The sequence below is a fragment of the Anas platyrhynchos genome, chromosome 3 (assembly GCF_047663525.1).
Source record: "Anas platyrhynchos isolate ZD024472 breed Pekin duck chromosome 3, IASCAAS_PekinDuck_T2T, whole genome shotgun sequence".
NCBI classification, from domain to species: domain Eukaryota; kingdom Metazoa; phylum Chordata; class Aves; order Anseriformes; family Anatidae; genus Anas; species Anas platyrhynchos.
Genome location: NC_092589.1, coordinates 39,983,457 through 40,000,921, shown reverse-complemented (window position 1 = coordinate 40,000,921; position 17,465 = coordinate 39,983,457). Strand labels below are relative to the sequence as shown.

The following is a 17,465-nucleotide window of genomic DNA, read 5'->3' as shown; positions in this document are numbered from 1 at the left end:
ATTGGCCATCTATGGACAGAATATTATTTCACAATCTTAATAACTTGGCTGCACATAAAAAATCTATTCATGCTTCAGCTTGGCTTTGAACTATTAAGTTTTTTCTTATTAACAGCAATAAAACGAAAATCAACCCACTATAATTCCTCTCGTCAGACCTCAGTGACCTAAAATATGTAGCCTGCTTTGGAATTCTGGTAACCTCATTGGCTTCGCATGGATATTATTTGTGCTTCCAAATAGGCAACATCTATATGGAAAATTTTTGATAGACAGTATTAGAATTTTATATTGTTCATCTCTAAACTTACATTTCAGATCTCTGTAGTGATACTGAAGAAAAACTTTTGACCTTATAAACTGTCAATTGCAGTATCATACATGGTCTTGGGTTAGCAACAATAACTCCCAGCCAAATTTCAAGGATATATATATATATATATATATATATATATATATATATAATTTGTTCTGCATAATACCCAAAATATCTTCTACTGGTAGAGATACATACATCAGAAAGTAAAAAGCAAGATTAGATTAAAGGTACTGAACAGCTTTTCTTTCTCATGTTGGTTCTTCGACAGAACAGTTTTGAAAAACAAACATTTTTAAAACTTATGGTAACACAAAAGAAAAGGCGTTTTTGAGAACTGCTTTTTTTTTTCTCCATGCAGGATACTAAGGACTGTGCCTTGGCCCTTGAGGCTGCTCCCTACTTTTGCATCAAGCTTTAGAGCCTCCTTTGCACTCAGGAGGGTTCTGTATATCTCTTTAAGAGAGCAAATGAGTAACCGGAGGGACATAGGGTAAGGAAGATGGGAAGGTGGGATGTGTCGTGCATGCTACCCTGATGCACCTGCCTTCTACTAACAGTCATTAAATTAGACCAGAGAGTATCAAAATGTGTATCAACAGGTACAAACTGATGTGCTGTTTTAGATGTAGTTTTCCCAAGAGGTACAGATTTCAATGTTTACTCAATTTAAACGCTTTTTCTACCATTTTTGGATGAAACAAATATTATTGGAGGGTGTAAGGGAGCAATCCTGAATTTTTATTTCTGCTCATAGGATTGGTCCCCATGCTCATGATGTTTCATCAGATCATCAATGTGAAATACATTTCAGTTTTGGCATGGGTACCAGGAGCAGGGATGCCTTGCTGGTGCCTAGGCTCATCCTCATGCCCCTGCTCTGAAATGCAGCTGAGCAAGGGGTGTGTGGCCTTGGTCCAAAGGGAAGGTCCTGAGGCAGAAGGTCTGACCTCCTCCGGCAGAGCTGCATATGTCTCACGTCTTGCTGGTGAGTGCTTGGATCAGGTGGGTACCTTCTGCAAGGAGAGCAGCCACCTCTCTTCCCATCAGTCAGCAAAAATATCCAAGCCATGGATTGTGCCTTTGCTTTGTAGGAGTAAGATTCTGCAGGTCCTGACAGACCTTCTCAAAGCACGGGGTCTACATGCTCCCAGTCAGAGCAGGGAGCTGGCTAAGGACACAGTGAACACATCTGTTGATTTTCTGAGTTTCAGGCAGTGAGGTGCCTTGTAGCTCACATCAGGGCAGTTCTGTGCAAAACAAGAAGGTAAACTTCAGCCTTCTGCAAATATTTCAGATCAAATGCAGAGGTACTTGGTGCCACCACCCTTAGGAGAGTGCTCAGTGCAGTGGGCGTTTTTATTGCATTTCTTCCCATAGGCATTGTACATCACCCAGCTCTCTCCTTCCTCAACTCTCCCCGGGTTTCCACTTCTTTCCAGTGAGCTGAGACACCGGTCTTGGTGTGCTCAGGTTCACATCAGGAAGGAGGATGACTTTCACGTTCCCAGATATGCCTCTATGTGTACAGCACAACTGCACTGGCCGGTCATGCTGTCGTATCATATTGCAAATTCATGTCTAATTTGACCTCGAGGTCTCTGTCAGCATTGCTGCTTTCTAGGATTCTCCCTCCCTTTGAATGTCTGTGTTTCAAATTACGTTTCCCTGGGTGTACTGGGTTACATTTTCCCATGAATGTCACTGTTATTCTCCAGCTCCATATTTTTAATCACCCTACTTCCACTTTTATTACCTCTGTCTTTGGTGTTGCAGCTCCTTCAAATGAATGTGAATAAGGGCTCTGAAAATAGGACTGTCTGTGACTTTCCTCTTTGTTATTAAAATTGTCCAGCATCCTTTCTCTCCCTCTGTGCTTTATTGAAAACATTCAACAAAAAAAAAACAACAGGAAATATCCTCTATATGACACACACTGACAGTTTGTCCATTTCCCATTAGTATATTTTTAGCAGTTTTTTAGTCACTTTTAAAAAAATCAATAGAGCCAATTTGATAGTGTTTGAAGAAAAAGTTCTCCGAAGATAATTTGTCAATACCTCAGTGGATTTTATATACTGAAAGTTGCATTAATTTATTAGACTACTAATTTGGGGATATTTAGTAAAAGAACTCTCTTATGTGATGAGTCATCTGATTTCTGCACATTCCCAGCTCATCCCTTGGGGCCTGGAGCCTGATGCAGCAATCAGTTACAGAAACAACAACCAGCTTAACCTGGACAGAACTGGGCACAGGCTTTAGGGAAGTAAAAGTCTAGCTTATGCTTAGCTTTGATGGCCATTGCCTTGACTGCAACTAATTTGTCATCGTGCTTTCTCCTACAGTTTTCTTTACAATTCTGATTTCATGTAATACTTATATTTCAGTAATAGTCCACCAACCAAGTCAATGAAACCACGTTCTGTTTACTCTAAACAGAAAATCCCCCAATATTTTTTCCCTGACTAATTAGAAGAGGACCTCAATCTTCCTTTCCCCAAACTTTTAAATGCTCCAAATGTCAGTTACTGAAACTCAAGGTCATGGTATAATGATTTCCCAGTCATTCCTAATAAAGAAATTCTGAACACAAATAAGTTTGTATTTTTAAAACAGAACCATTAAGGCAGATTTACAGGACAAACCAAAAAGGTGGGAAAACCTAAGATATGTTTAATACACCATACAAATAAGCACTAGATGGAAAATTATATCAGTGCTATGCAAGTAGTGCTAATGAGAGGGATAAGACCTGAAACACATTTTCTCTGTGCTAGGATAGTTACAGCAGCCCACATCAGCCATTCCATCACCCCCAATATTTAGCTTGGTTTGTTTTTTGCTGTTTATCAACAGCCCACAAACAAAACCCCTGCACCCTGGACAAGCTTCTTCTGAATTTTACAGAGCTTTTGATAGAAGCAAAGTCACACAGAAAACAGAATCAGATAATGCATTGATTTCATTGCTTCAAGATGCTTTCAAGTCTTATTCCAACTTTTCCCAGTGACTTCAATTTGATCTAGCTGAACTGCTCCTTGGTATAGTTTTCAGTGAAATGTTTCCATCAATATTTCAGCCTGACAGAAAGTAAACAAAAGGGGATTAGTATTGAAAAACAAACAAAAACGTTCACTTTTCAGCAGCAGCTTGTGTGCACTAAACTCCCATCATTAAAATCCTTTAAAAAGTCATCCTCTTGTTATGTGAGCTCCAAAAAGCTCTGCTGACCCCTTGTCCATGGCACTGCTCAGCCTGGTCCCATCATAAGGACCATTCCCTTTTAAATCCTGGGGCTGCCTTCAGGATACTGCTGTGCTCTTGCTGCCCTGCCCATTTTGCAACAGCCAGCAGCTAGAAATCATATCAGGCTTTCCTTGGTGTTGAACATAACAAGGGTGACCAGCAGTATAATCAGAGTACTGGCAGCCTTATTAATAATGATCATCTGCTGGCAACACCAGATATTGTAGTGTTGAAACATAACAGCATCAGAGGCCACTGTTTTTTGGTCATTTGAGTTTCTCAAGAATAATTTTTTTGTTTGTTTTCCCCTCCAAAAACAATAAAACAAAACAAAATAATAATAATAATAATATCAGTCACACAGTCCCATTCTGAGAAGTCAGATTTTATTCTCATTTGCTCTAAACCTAAGAATGTCAGTGAAGTGGCACCAGCAGGAATGTGCCCAGAATCACAGCTCTAATGCTGTATTTTAAAGTAGCTCCCAAATTTGAAACAACACAGTGGTCGCATCCTGTCCCTCCTGGTTTCAGCAGTGCTGGGACTCCACCCAGAATACTTTGCTTTCTTTGAAGGAAGAATTTGTATTCACTCATTTGAAGAAAAGTACACTAATTTGTTGAAATTGTTGCCTGTACAGAATGTGGAAATATCTAGAAGATAAATATCATTTGCTGTTATGGATATTTTTTTTCTCCATCTTTATTTCTCATCTCTGCAACAACCTAAACAATCTTTAAGCTTTAAACTTGTGCAGAACAGGGTTAAAATATAAAATATCACAAATCCAAATCCCTACACCAAGGGACTCAGGGAGAGAAACTGCTAAATGCTTCTTGTCAGTCTTGAAACTACGTGACTGCTAAACCCACTCATTTCAGAGATTTATTTTGCTAGAAAGGATTTTAATCTTCACATTTCAGTTCCTCAGAGGAGGCAAAATCTTCCAAGTGCGGAGTCTGCAGCAGTGGTGAATCAACTATTGTAATACGCTGCCTCTTAAAATACTTCAGGGTAGTCAGGCATTAGGAAGGCTCCTATTTTGTGTGAACTGATCAAATACAGATGTTGCCAAAGAGTTGACCTTATTGACCGTGACTTAACTAGAGATTGAATGGCAGACAGACGGTCAGTAGTAGGGTGAAACCATGTTTTGGCGGTAGGGTGTAAATGTATATACAGTTTACAGGATGTGAATGACACCGAGCAAACATCTGTTCTATTGATAAATACTTGTTTCACTTCCAAAAATTTTTATCCCATGGAAACCCGGTAAGAATAAATACTGCCCAATTTTGTCAGGCGTTATGTGTGCATGTTATGCTCTTGGAAAACTTGAAATAGAAAAATATTAAAAATGGTACTAACTTTTCTCTTTTCCTGCAATATCAGATTTCATATAAAACTCATCAGCTGAGCTGAGTATTAGTCTTGATCAATGGCAGGAAACTAGGGGATCAAATGTTAATAAATCAGAAACAGATACCTCCACTTGAGCAGAAATATATCACTAACCTGAAAAATAGGGCAAATTATTTGACAACTTTTACATGTATATGCCTGGAAAAAAAATCAAGACACATAAAACAAACAAACAAACAAACAAACAAACAAACAAAACCCAACAACTTTTCATAAGGTTCCTTCAAAGCTGAAAAAAAAAAAAAAAAAGACAAATATGGTAGAAAAAAAACACATAAACACACACACACACAAAAACAAAACACAAATTAATGGTGTAATGAACATAGAACATGCAATCAAAGAGTCCTAGGAACACCTTTGTTTTCTCTTGGATTGACATAATGAACAAGATTAAATGAAAAGACTTTAGCTAACACAACACCAATATATTTTTATGGCAAATTAACAGTCATACTGCTATTTGGTCTTTCAGTGATGGTAATGAAATAACATAGTAGGCCTGTTTTAATGTGCCATTGCCTTTACTCAAGCAATAAATAGCAGCATCACAATTCCAACACAACAGTCCAAAGCTCGCAGAAACATGATGTGTGAAAGCACATAAAGACACAATGGCCAGCTTTAACTTTTCTATTTTTACATTATCATACCTAGTTATTTTAGTTCAAAGCTCCTTACATTCATGTCAGATAAGCACCCTTGCAGTGTGGTCTTCTCTTTAAATTGAAACTATTTGCTCTTGTACATAGCCTGCTAAATTTAATTAGAAAATCCTAGTAGACCAGCAGGACAAAATTTCCCTTCCTTCCTATTTTCTCATTCCACAATCTATCACCTAGAGTAATTAGGACCAGTGAGGGATCATCTTCACTGGATTAACCTTAACTAAATTGTATGCATTCAACATGTGCTCTTTTGATTAACTTGAGCCTGGACTGCTGCCTGTGGTACACCCACCTTGTAATTCTACACACTTAATTAATTTCAGATGAACAGCAAGAGGGATAAGTTAAATTCTCCAATTAATAAACCAATATTAGTTAATGTATTTTAGCTTAACTTTTCATTTCTTCCTGTACAGATATAGGAAAAACAGAAAATAAGAAGGAGGTGGAAGGGAGCAAGCTTTGCCAATAAGCTTGCAATGACATTTCAGGGCCTGATCCTGTGGTAGTCTAGCAGATAATTTCCCCCCTGACAAGGAGAGGAATTTTGGCCACAGAATCAGTCCCTACATTTAAAGTATTAAATGCAATAGGCAGGAACAGGATTTTTTTTTTTTCTTTCAAAATGATAAATAAGCATTATTTAAAACCTCCTCACCTTAACTCAGTTTTCCATATGGTTTCACTCATGCGTGGGTTTTCCTTGTTATTAAAAAAAAATATATATTATAATGTCACTGGCTATGGGCCCAATCCTCCAGGCCTTAGTCCCACAAGCATATTTTTCTCTTCTCTATTGTCATGGGGAGCTGCCTAACAGCCTTGTCTTGCATACATTTGCCCAGATAAGTAACTCTGTTTTTGAATATAGCCCTAGTGAATTCAATAGTATTTATCAGAGGAGGAGAATTACTCATGTAGAAAAATATTTGCAAAATTAGGCCCGAAAAGTTGTATTGGAAATGCAAAGAAACGTGAAAAAAAAAAAAAAAACCAACACAAAACAAAACAAAACAAAACAAAAAAACAGGAGGAAAATACTGTTCTTTAGTTCTTTTTGATGGGAATTAACTCAGATGCTAACTGTAAAGCAGGGCACTTACTCTCCTCTGAGTAAATTGTAAGGAACATTGAGTTTCTTGCTTCTAAAATACAGCTCTGCTGAATTTTCTTTCTAGCATCAGTAAATTTGTGATTTCAGTAAAACTGGTAGGATTAAAGTTAAATGTGCATTTAACCATTTTGCCGAAATTGGGACTGGCTGTTCAGCATCTTGCAGGACTGACTACCTAGTGAGAGCAAAATCAAACCCACAGAAAAACAAATATTTTCACTCAGATATGTTTTTATAAAATTAACTCTGTTCTTGTAAAATCATTCACCGTATTTTCTCTACAGAAATCAATACTCTAAAAAATGCAGCCAGAAATAAATGTTACATGCATAATTATATTTATGGCATCTTTAAGTTAGCTATCAACACTTTTGTTTATGCACAGTTTATGTTAACTTCCAGTACTTGACTTTTCCACTAGGAAGAATAGCAAAAAATGGCTTCAGGCAATGAGATGGCCTAGTAAGAATTTTCTTCCTAATTAACATTCAACTGCTTCATCAAATCATCAAACAGTATTTTTTTTTTGTACGTAGATATTCATTATAAATAAGCTGCTGGTTTGATTTATAGCCTTTCTAAAATCATAGGGAAATTTGTTGGGTAAGAGCGTAAGATAAAATTTTCAAAACATCAAAATAATTTACATGACTTTGTCCCTCTGACAAAGGTACTTTGGCACCTTAATCGGTTTGGTAATCTCCAAAGTCACATGGATATCTTTGACAATTTTATCTCCTACAAGTAATTCTTTAGAAAAAATCAGACAAAACAGTTTGCATAGTAAAATCCCTTATGAGAAGGAAGGAAGTAATGATATATAGTCTTCAAGTAAAATTGTCAGTATTTTGGGTCATTTTAAAACCGCGGAACATGAATGCATGCAATTCTCGCCAAAATTCCACCGCATTTCCTTCTATTGTATTCATTTCAAGCAAAGAATATAATAGGCTTACATTTTTAAGGGTCTGTTTACAAACGATTGGAAAGATGCAAAGAATACTTATGATATAGAACAAACAACAGAGAAAACAGAAAATAAAGACTTACTTAATACCGACTTACCCTGCAGCCAGTCAGCATGCAAGATCTTATGGCCGAATACATTGTTTTTATTAGTGTCAAGTACTTGATTTAAAGTAAGACCTAGTCACCTTACCGAGAGATATTTTTCCTGGGGTATATGCACGTATCTATTTATCTATTGAGTGTGAGTATGTATATACACACACCTAGCAGTAGGCCTGGTTAGTGTCGGCTTGACTGGGAGAGGATGTTAGTAATTACTATTTCTCTAAACACTACTTTAGCATAGTTTAGCGTATCAGCTGGCTTCTGCTGCCAAAAGGACCTGTGCTGCCTACTGGAAGTGGCTGCAAAGCCAATAGCCATGATAAAGACTGTTCCTGTTCCTGTTCCCACTCCTGTTCCCATTCCTGTTGTGGTGTTTTGCTGATAATTCAATAGCAAGGGATTTTGCTCAGCTCTTTTGGGGAAAATACCTCTGGGCACCTTGGGCATAGGCAGTAGTCCTCAGGGCTGCTGTGTCCCAGTGGAGAGAAGCCAGGGCAGCAGAGTCGTGCCTGCACTGTTGGCACATATCTGGCCAGCTCTGTTGGACATGGAGGAGAGCTTTGCCTGATTCTGAAAACAGCGGCACTGGTGATTTGGCAGGAGGTGGAACTGTCTACCAACGTACACAACGGTGCTTTCAAAACGGACTTTCTCTGTTTCCCCCATTGCCTTCTTCTGAACGCGTTTTCAGGGGATCACTCTGAGGAAAACAAACACAAGCTGAGAGCTGTTAATCCAGGAATCGATGTTTCAGCCTCTTATACAATTGTTTTTCTCTTTTGCAGGCAGCATTTATACTGTTTTACAAATGGACTGAGTGAGGTTCTTGTGCATTGACAAGAAGACAAAAAGCAGCCCGCATGTGTTAGTGGTAGAATGAGTCCATATTAAGAATAGCTTCTGGTCTTACATTTTATGAGCCCAGTAAATCAAGAGCATGAAAGAAAAATGTGACATTGCTGTGTCATGCGGTGTCTGCAACAGAGAAATTTTCATGTGTAAGATTAACTGAGAAAAAAAATGAAATAGTGAAATGTATCTTCTCCTTTTTCTTTTCTCCTTCTCACCACATTTATAGTTTTCTGGTTAGGTCACTTTTTGGTCTCTTTTTAATCTCTGATGTGTTCCCTGGAATAAACTTTTTTTTTTTTTTTTTTTTTTTTTTTTTTTTTTTTTTCCTCTATGGTACCTTTCCCACGGAAAAAAAAAAGTTTTCATGGTGATATACTTCACAACATACACCCTTCACACCTTTTCTATATATGGTGCTTTTCTAAAATGGTTCTTGATCTTTTCGTTACATGCTTGAGGGCTTTTCACAGCGTATCACCAACTGGAAATTTATACACATTTAATTTTTACCTTGAAGTATTCTTACATCAAATCATTAATCTCTATTGTTCAGTTTTGACTAGAGTATTATTAAACAGTCTATTAACTAAAAAGAAATGTGGAGAATGCATAAAAGGCACAGTATTATTCTGATGACAGCTTCCTGGTGGTCCATCATATATAAAACTAGCTATTAGGAATATGTTTCAAACTGGCACCATAACACATATTTCATAGTTGTTAAATTTAATTGTATAAATAGTTACTGCCTGCATTTGGACTGTTTTAAAAAAGTGAATGTGTAATAAATCACCTCATGAAAAAACTTCATGGAACATCCTCAGCTACCATGCTAAGAGACAACTCAGTTTTTGTCAATAGTATCTACAGCAATTAGCACTGATATTGAGCAAAATTAGAACCTGATCCTTCAAGCGTTTATACACATGAGCAGTCCCACTGGGACCAATCAATATCTTCTGTAGTCATGGAAATATTCGCATGCATATAGTCAATCATAAGTATGTGTTTTTGAGGAAAGGGGGCTATTTTTCTAACAGCAAGTCATTTTTAGGGTTCAGTCCTGCTTTCCCTAAATTCTGGCAAAACAACCCATGCTTGTAAGAGTAGGCTTTTGGGCAAACGCAAAATAAGTTCTGACGGCAGTAAACATATTTTTCCTTTTAGTGCAGTGACTGCTCTTAATATTAAACCCTATACTTGACATGAATAACCACCCAGCAGGGTGATACAGAATACATGATAACTCAGGCATTAAGTGATTTTTCTGCAGTCTACATGGTGCTTTCAATATTGACACGCACTCTGCATACTTCCAGTTGTTTTCTTAAAAGCAAATGTAATGTCTTGGTTCAGTACAGAGTATTCTTGCATTGAACAAGGGCTAGTAAATGCAGTGCCTTTTACATCAGACCATTTGTAAGCTGTAGTGTAATTGGTACTATTTATTGAATGACTTCCACCAAAGGCAGAGGAAAGATAAAGCTGCTGCTTTCAATTATGCAATCATGAATGTAAGAAAGCAAAGCTGTAGAACTGGGATGGAAATCATTACATCTGATACGCCATGTCAAACAACAATAGTGTTTGTGCTAATCGCATTTTAGAACACTGCTATCACAGTTGATTTTGCTATAAAATAGGAAACAATAAACAATAAAATCTGCTGACCCATCCCAAACTGCTGTTTAATCACCTTGGTTTGAAATCAGTGTTGGCTCAGATAGTAATCTAATAGGCTAGTTCCAACAGCTTCTCTACCATTACTATTTGAGAAATCAATATTGAAGCTAAATTAGGGTCTGACCGAGAACTCTGCAGTAATGACAACCTGATATCCACCCAGCTATCAAACACTGTGGCTTGCTTAAATTAATCTGTTGCATTCACAGCTATATAGATCAAAGCTACAGCTTTTGGACTTCTAAGAGCTCAGCGCTGGGGACTCCCAGCAAGTAGCTGTTTCAGCTCTTGGTGATCTACTAGGGGCTGAGACCTTTGGCTCTGGGTTTTTCTGGGGACAGCACTCTGACAATCTGTCTCAGATGTACGAGCACTTCTGAGATGGGCATCTCCCGGAGATGTGCTCTCCTGGAGGACGAGCACTATCCTTCTGGGCATCTCCTGAGCAGTATTGAGCTCTATTTCTAGACCACCCTAGCGCTGGTTCTCCATCACTTGATATGTTCCCTTCCCAATTCTCCTGGGAGAATTCCCTCCCTGGCAGTGCCCTCCACCAGAGGATTTCCCCATCCCTGCTTGCCCACCCCAGAGGGCACCAGTCTTCCCGCCTACCCTATATGGCTCAGACTGTGCTGTTGCCAGCTCAGGCAGTAAATGTACAAATACCATTAATAGTCAGTGTGATGTGGACTCCAAATCCTTTGCAAATGTCACCCATAATCTCCAGATCAGGACAGCATAGAACGTAGTCTGACTACAAAGCCAGCAAGGAGCAAACTGCTGTTTAAATATAAGTTAAAAAAAAACATGCTGTATGGCTGCTCATGAAAATTGGCAGCTAGTGAATTAATCAAGGCAAATCCATTAAGCAAGAGGTAGGAATCAGATGATATTTTGAAAGAATTAGAACCAGAAGAGGTTTAGCTCTGAAGATCATAACTTCTGCTTTATAACTGAAGAATGGCTTGTGAGACAACCTAAGCCTATTTGTCTGTTTTCCTAATTAGACCCTCCAATCTTATAGAAGATTTTATCTCTGACAGAAAACATTGTATATAAAATTAAAAAATGCATTTTGCTTCTGCACAGATAATCTCCAAAGTGATTAAACCTTTGTGAAGTTAACAACAACATTCATACAAGATTAAGTTTCTAAGATCTTAATTATTCAAGATACCAAAATATCATGCACTTTGTTAGCTCTTTTAGCAAACATACAACTGCATTATCTCAGCATAATGACTTTATTTGGCATTCTTATTTTCCAGAAGATTTTTTTTTTCTTTTTTCATGGCCATTTCCTATAAACAGATATATTATAAGTAACATACTTACACTTAAGGAATGTCTTCATTTTTATCCTGGCATTCACATCTGTCCTTGTTTAATGCTCTGCTGGTGGTCTGACTCCATGGTATGCCCACTGCAATGTTCATCTTAAACAATATTTACATTGATTAGGGCTCCCAGTGCACTAGAGACACTTATTAGAAAATGAACACAATATCCTGGGATAACAGTGAACATATCTAAGTGTTTTCTTTCTGAACCTCTATTAATGTAGTAAGTGTATAAACAATTGACTGCCAAAATGATAATCTGACAGAAAAACACTGTGCAAATATATAATATAAAAACTTCTGTGTGTAAAGTATGCAGCTGATAAACATGCAAGGAAAGGGCACACTTACACATTTTTTTTTCAGATTATAGTAGCATTTGCTGCAATTCTGAACACTTTCTTTTATGCATATTTACTGTAAGACCCTGTTCTGCCACTGAAATCCTGTAAGTTTAATAAATAAAACATAACATTGGAGTAGGAAAGCATATTTGTACAGACAAAACTACATCAGGATTAAATATTTTGCCTTCATCACCTAATATGCTGGTGGTAAAACCAAATTTGAACCCTTACTCTTCAATGGTGAAGAGGAGTCATTAACATCACTCACCTAAAAAATAAATAAATAGTGTTGGTTACAAATTAGTCATGAACAAAATTATGTCTGTGATATTGCTTTCCTCAATGTGGGCACTGTACATTAGCTCTGAGTAATTTATATTTGACATAAATAGCCATAGAGGGGAGTCTACAGTGTGATAACCACCTTCTCTTTGTGTCTGGTTACTAAAAGTAATCAGCCAGTGGCTAACCATTTCTTAAAACTCTATACCTGCCTGAACTGTGACCCCATTGTCTTCTGTGCATTAGCAACACATGCTTCTCAATTTATTCAACTACCTTAAGTCAATTAACATGAGTCCATGTTCTAATTATGAAGATGGTTTGAAATATTTGCTGAAACTAGACATCAAAAAAAATGCTTAATTACTCCATCGTTGTTAACTTGTCATGCATAAATATGAGGGTTACAGAGTGTCCTGATTCCGGTAGTTTGTTAATGCAAGTGAAGAAAATATTCTTTCCTAGTGAAGATGCCCCAGTGATGGTCTGCTGCTTTGGGCAGGGAAAACATAAACACACTACAGAGAACATCTGTGAAGATATATGTCCACCCTTAGCTCTGACATCTCCTTAATATTCAAGATATGTTACACTTGCTTTTTCTTCTAAAGACATTAAGGTTTGGATTTAATTCTATTAAACTTTTTGAAGGATAAGAGCCTGAAGCATGTGGCTGAATCCAAACTGGGTACTGCATTTTGTTCTGGATGGGAAAATGTCTGAAGAAGTCTAATGGTCTTTTCTGATTGCAAGGGCCTCAGCTACTAAATTTGGTAATATTCCAACTAAGTGGTGTTATGTAGGGTTATAAAAGCAGGCTAAGAAAAGGCAGAGGGTAACTTGGGCAAATTGCTTGAAGAATTTCACTATGGGACACCAGGCCTTCAGTTTGGGTTGGCATTGACCGCTAGGCAATAGAGAGCACAGAAGCAGTAAGGGGAATAGCACCAATAGGAAGGATGCTAAAGCCCAAACAACTGCTTATTTTGCTCTTTTGAAGTAGAGCATTTTCATATCTACCAACAAAAATGTCTTAAAGATCCAAAGTTTTGATCATTAGTGATGTCTATATTTGCCAGAAAGGTAGGGTGCTCTCTATACATGTTAAGAAACATTTATTGTGAGATATGCATGTGTTTGTATGTTCAGGAATACTCAGAGTACAAGAAGAATAGCAAGCTGTGAGGAATCAGGAAGAAGGGAAGGCAAATAAGAGGGTATTATAAAGCTTGACATTTATCAGTGAGTTTTCTTTCATAGCATCAGCTTCTGTCTCCAGCTGCAGTCTCCAACCAGCAAGACAGCTGGAGGACAGCATGACAAGGACCATCTGTGTCTTGCTGATATTCCACATAGCAAAGGGGCTTCGTGTCCATGCTTAACTGGGCAGCCCAAAGAGCAGACACCTCCTTGGTATGAATTCACAGGCATGCATTGTGCAGGGTCTAAGAGGAAAGGCCAAAACCATGAAATCTGACCCCTCACTTGAATCCTCTATTAAGGAACACACATGTCCCCAGTGCTCCTTCCCATAGGTGCCAAAGAGCTCTGATAGCTTTAAAATGGATGAGAGGAAGGAGCTAAGCCATCAGTGCAACTTAGGAATCATTTGGGAGAAATGCTGGCTGGCCTTATCTAGAAGTGGTGATAAAGGCAGTCTTTTATCACTTTTCTCCAGCTTGGAATAGTAGCTTATGTCTTTTTATGAAAATTTACTGGTGGAGGTATTCCATAGGATCTTGCTCCCTTTAAAAAGAGAGATTTTCTTTCCATTTTTCTCCTTGGTTTAAAAAGGACTTGGGGTGCTCAGAAAAGGTGTCATGGTTAATGCTAGCTGAGATTCATGACAACAGAAAACACAGAATCTTAATTTCTCTATAAGTGCTTACAAATTTGGGCATTTTATACATGCAGTCTTTGTGTACGTATGCATATACCTGTTCAAGCCCACACAGAAACATATTAATATAATTCTCTTAGCAAAAGCATTATGCTGATTTATTAGCTGAGGAGTAACAGACATTTCTTAAAACATTATTAATACTGATGGAAGGCACTTCTTTTTCAGAAAAGAAATAATAAGAATAATAGTAATAGTAATAGTAATAATAATAATATGAAAAAAATACCTGAAGAAAAAAAAGCCTCCATTTGAAATTAAATGGCTTTCAAGTATTTTGTAAAACAGACCACTCTAAATTTCTGAATCATGTATTTATCACCTGAATATTCCCAAAAACCTGGGGATGGGAAAGAGCAGTCATTAAATGCTGTGAACCAAAAGAAAGTTTACATGTACAAAATGTCACTTTACTGCAGTGTATGAGTAAGAAAACATCTGTCTAAATAAGTGATTGATTCTGACATATGTGAAGTAGGTATAAGCAAATAAAAAGTGATCCCTCTAAATCTTGTTTTGCAACATTGGCTAAATGTGTAAAATAATGCAAGCTATATATTTAAGATGGAACCCAAAATAAAATATGGTTGTGTTCAATCCATCTGTGAAATATGAGATCTACTGCCACTTTTTTTTTTGTATCCTAGAAGTTCCCCAGGACTGCTTTATGAACTCTTACCAGTTTATTTTTTAATATTAGTAGATGGAAAAAGGCCTCCTTCTGTTTCACTGTTCTCTACCAGTGAATCATGGGTCCCTTGCTACTCTGTCAGGAAAGTTATTTTAGTAATTCTGGAAATAAACCTACTGCTGAGTCAGCATCACAGCTGAAAATGACAAGTTTCATATTAAGAAACACATTAGAAATAATAACTAATGGTGTATCTCTTAGCCTCCCCCATTAAAATTAGCTGGTGTGTCAGGAGCTGATTTAGCAAGTGCCATACATACTGGATGTGAGAAATACATCTTGTGCATTGTCGGCATGAAAAATCACGTTCATTTTATAAGAGAGAGGATAAAAGAAATAGAGATAAAATGCAGAGTTCTGATGGAAGCAGCACTAAATATTTTACTCACAGTGGCACTCTGCTACAAAATGTTGAAATGTGACCCTAAAGCAGACCAATATGAAAAAAATGTTGCTTTCAGTCTTCACTGTTAGGTGATTTTCAAATAAGCAGTTTTAATAGCATTTCTAAATCAGTGTATTCTTACAGATAAACCAGTGGGATTTGGTTACTCTGTTTATCTGGAATTCTAGCTTTTATGGAGAAAATAATTGGAGACAAAACATTTGCCAGCAATCAATCTTTTCTTTCTGATTTGTTAAACATGTCCATATGTAGTTATTGCTTGTATTCAGAAGATTGGTAGCAGTTTTAGAGTAGAAGTATGCTACTATTGCAAATTCAGGTAGTGATCTGGCAGTAGTAGGGGGAAGCCTTTGTAATTTTATTTTATTTATTTATTTATTTATTGGTAAAGGGAGCTCAGTAAATTATTGCTACTTATACCGTAATATCAGACAACATTTTATGGTATATTTTTTAGTCTGTCAGAGAAATGTAGTCAGTTTTTCAAACAGTACCCACTACCTTGCTGCAGACAAAAAAGTTGCCCTGCCCTTTCCCTCTCTATCCTGGGGCCTGACTCTCTTAGGCAGGCTGTCTATAACTCACCTCCACAATCACAACAGCATCTCCCTTTGTTTGCTTCAAAATATGAAACAATTTTTGCCAGTGATTTGTCCTCAGAAGACCCAAAGTCATTTGAAATAAATGGAATTCCTAAGATTGATTTCAGATAAATTTGAGTGTGGGTCTGCTCAGAAAGAAAAAAGCAGTCTCCGATAGACAAAATTTATTAAAATATTGCAGTTCTCTGTCAATAACCTAGGAAAATGCTCCATGCTTTCATGATGTCTCTCCTGACTGTACAGAAGCTAATCCATGAAGTTTTTCACTGTATTTTTTGTCTGTTTTCTACATTTAAACACCTCCCCAAAAACTGGACTTAAGGCTTACTGAAGCCTTCTACAAATACATAAATATTTCCCGCTAGTAATAACACAGAACTAAATAGGATAATAATTCTACATTGAAAAGTGTCATTCTGACACTATGCACATTTTAAGCTACAAATTTTTTGCAGAGAAGAAGAAACCATTAGTATTAATATGATGTTCTTGTTAAATAATTTTACACACGAATGTCAAGAACCACAGTTTTATAAACCTTAATATTAATATTCCCTAGGACTTGTTACTAGCAAGTGTTACTACAAAAGATAATGAAAAAACTTACTGTAAAACTCTGAGTTCTTTTTCTTTTCTTCCCGTCTCTCACTGTAGCATAAATACACAATGAAAAGTCAGAATCGTACAGAAGAAAAATATTCCAAGACACTGTAAAAGTGCCTTTCCCTTCCCCACAGCCCAAGGGAACACTGACTATTTCAATAATCAGTGCGAACTTTTTGGTTATGATTTCTGTTTCCTTTCCCTGTCTCTCCCTCCCTCTCAATTTTTTTCCACCATCATATGGGTATTACTGTTTTCTCAATAAAGGAAGTAGAAGAGCTGCATGACAGCGTTTATTTTAAGAAAACACAAAGCATATATTAAAATGAGAGGTAGTTTAAAAAGAAAATATTGAGCAGGAATTATAATCTTAAGAGAGTGGTAGAACGATGACAAATACTGCAGGAGAACAAATTCTAAATACTGCATTTTTGCTCAGCATGAAAAGCAGCACCTATAGAGAACAAATTCCATGCATTTTACCTTCATCCCAGCTTCACTGGGGATCAGTGTTCGGACACCAATAACCATGGATTATCATCATTATAATGGAATCCTGCAATTTACCAAAAGGAGCAGAAAAAATGGACTTTTGCTAGAACTTTCATACTTTTCAGTCAAGCTTCACTAGTCAGACATATGGACTATGTTAGCACTTCAGGTTACTGGACCAAAGTCAATCCTGAAAATTAATTTCCCAGAAATATAGAAATTGCCATTTTTCACACCTTGGATAGGGAAGGCCAAAACAAGTAAAACTAAAAGTATCTAAATACTAGTTTTGAATTCAATGATTTCCTCTAGAAAAGCAGCTGAATCAGGATGACATAAAATTTTGTACACTGAGGCATGTCACCTATCTCAAATCTGGTTATAATTATGGATGTCAAAACAGTGTCTAATAAGCTAAGGTCCA

At 37.1% G+C, this 17,465-nt stretch overlaps 1 long non-coding RNA gene across 1 annotated transcript; it reads right to left on the bottom strand.

Annotated features, from left to right (window-relative positions):
- Window positions 1-3,263: 3,263 nt before the first annotated feature.
- LOC106017003 (uncharacterized) lies at window positions 3,264-16,990 on the bottom strand. Its single transcript, XR_011808197.1, has 5 exons — window positions 16,554-16,990; window positions 11,714-11,814; window positions 8,272-8,543; window positions 4,934-5,014; window positions 3,264-3,399 (listed from the first exon to the last, which is right to left on the bottom strand). It is a non-coding gene; the product is annotated as an uncharacterized lncRNA (long non-coding RNA).
- Between the last annotated feature and the right edge of the window lie 475 nt (window positions 16,991-17,465).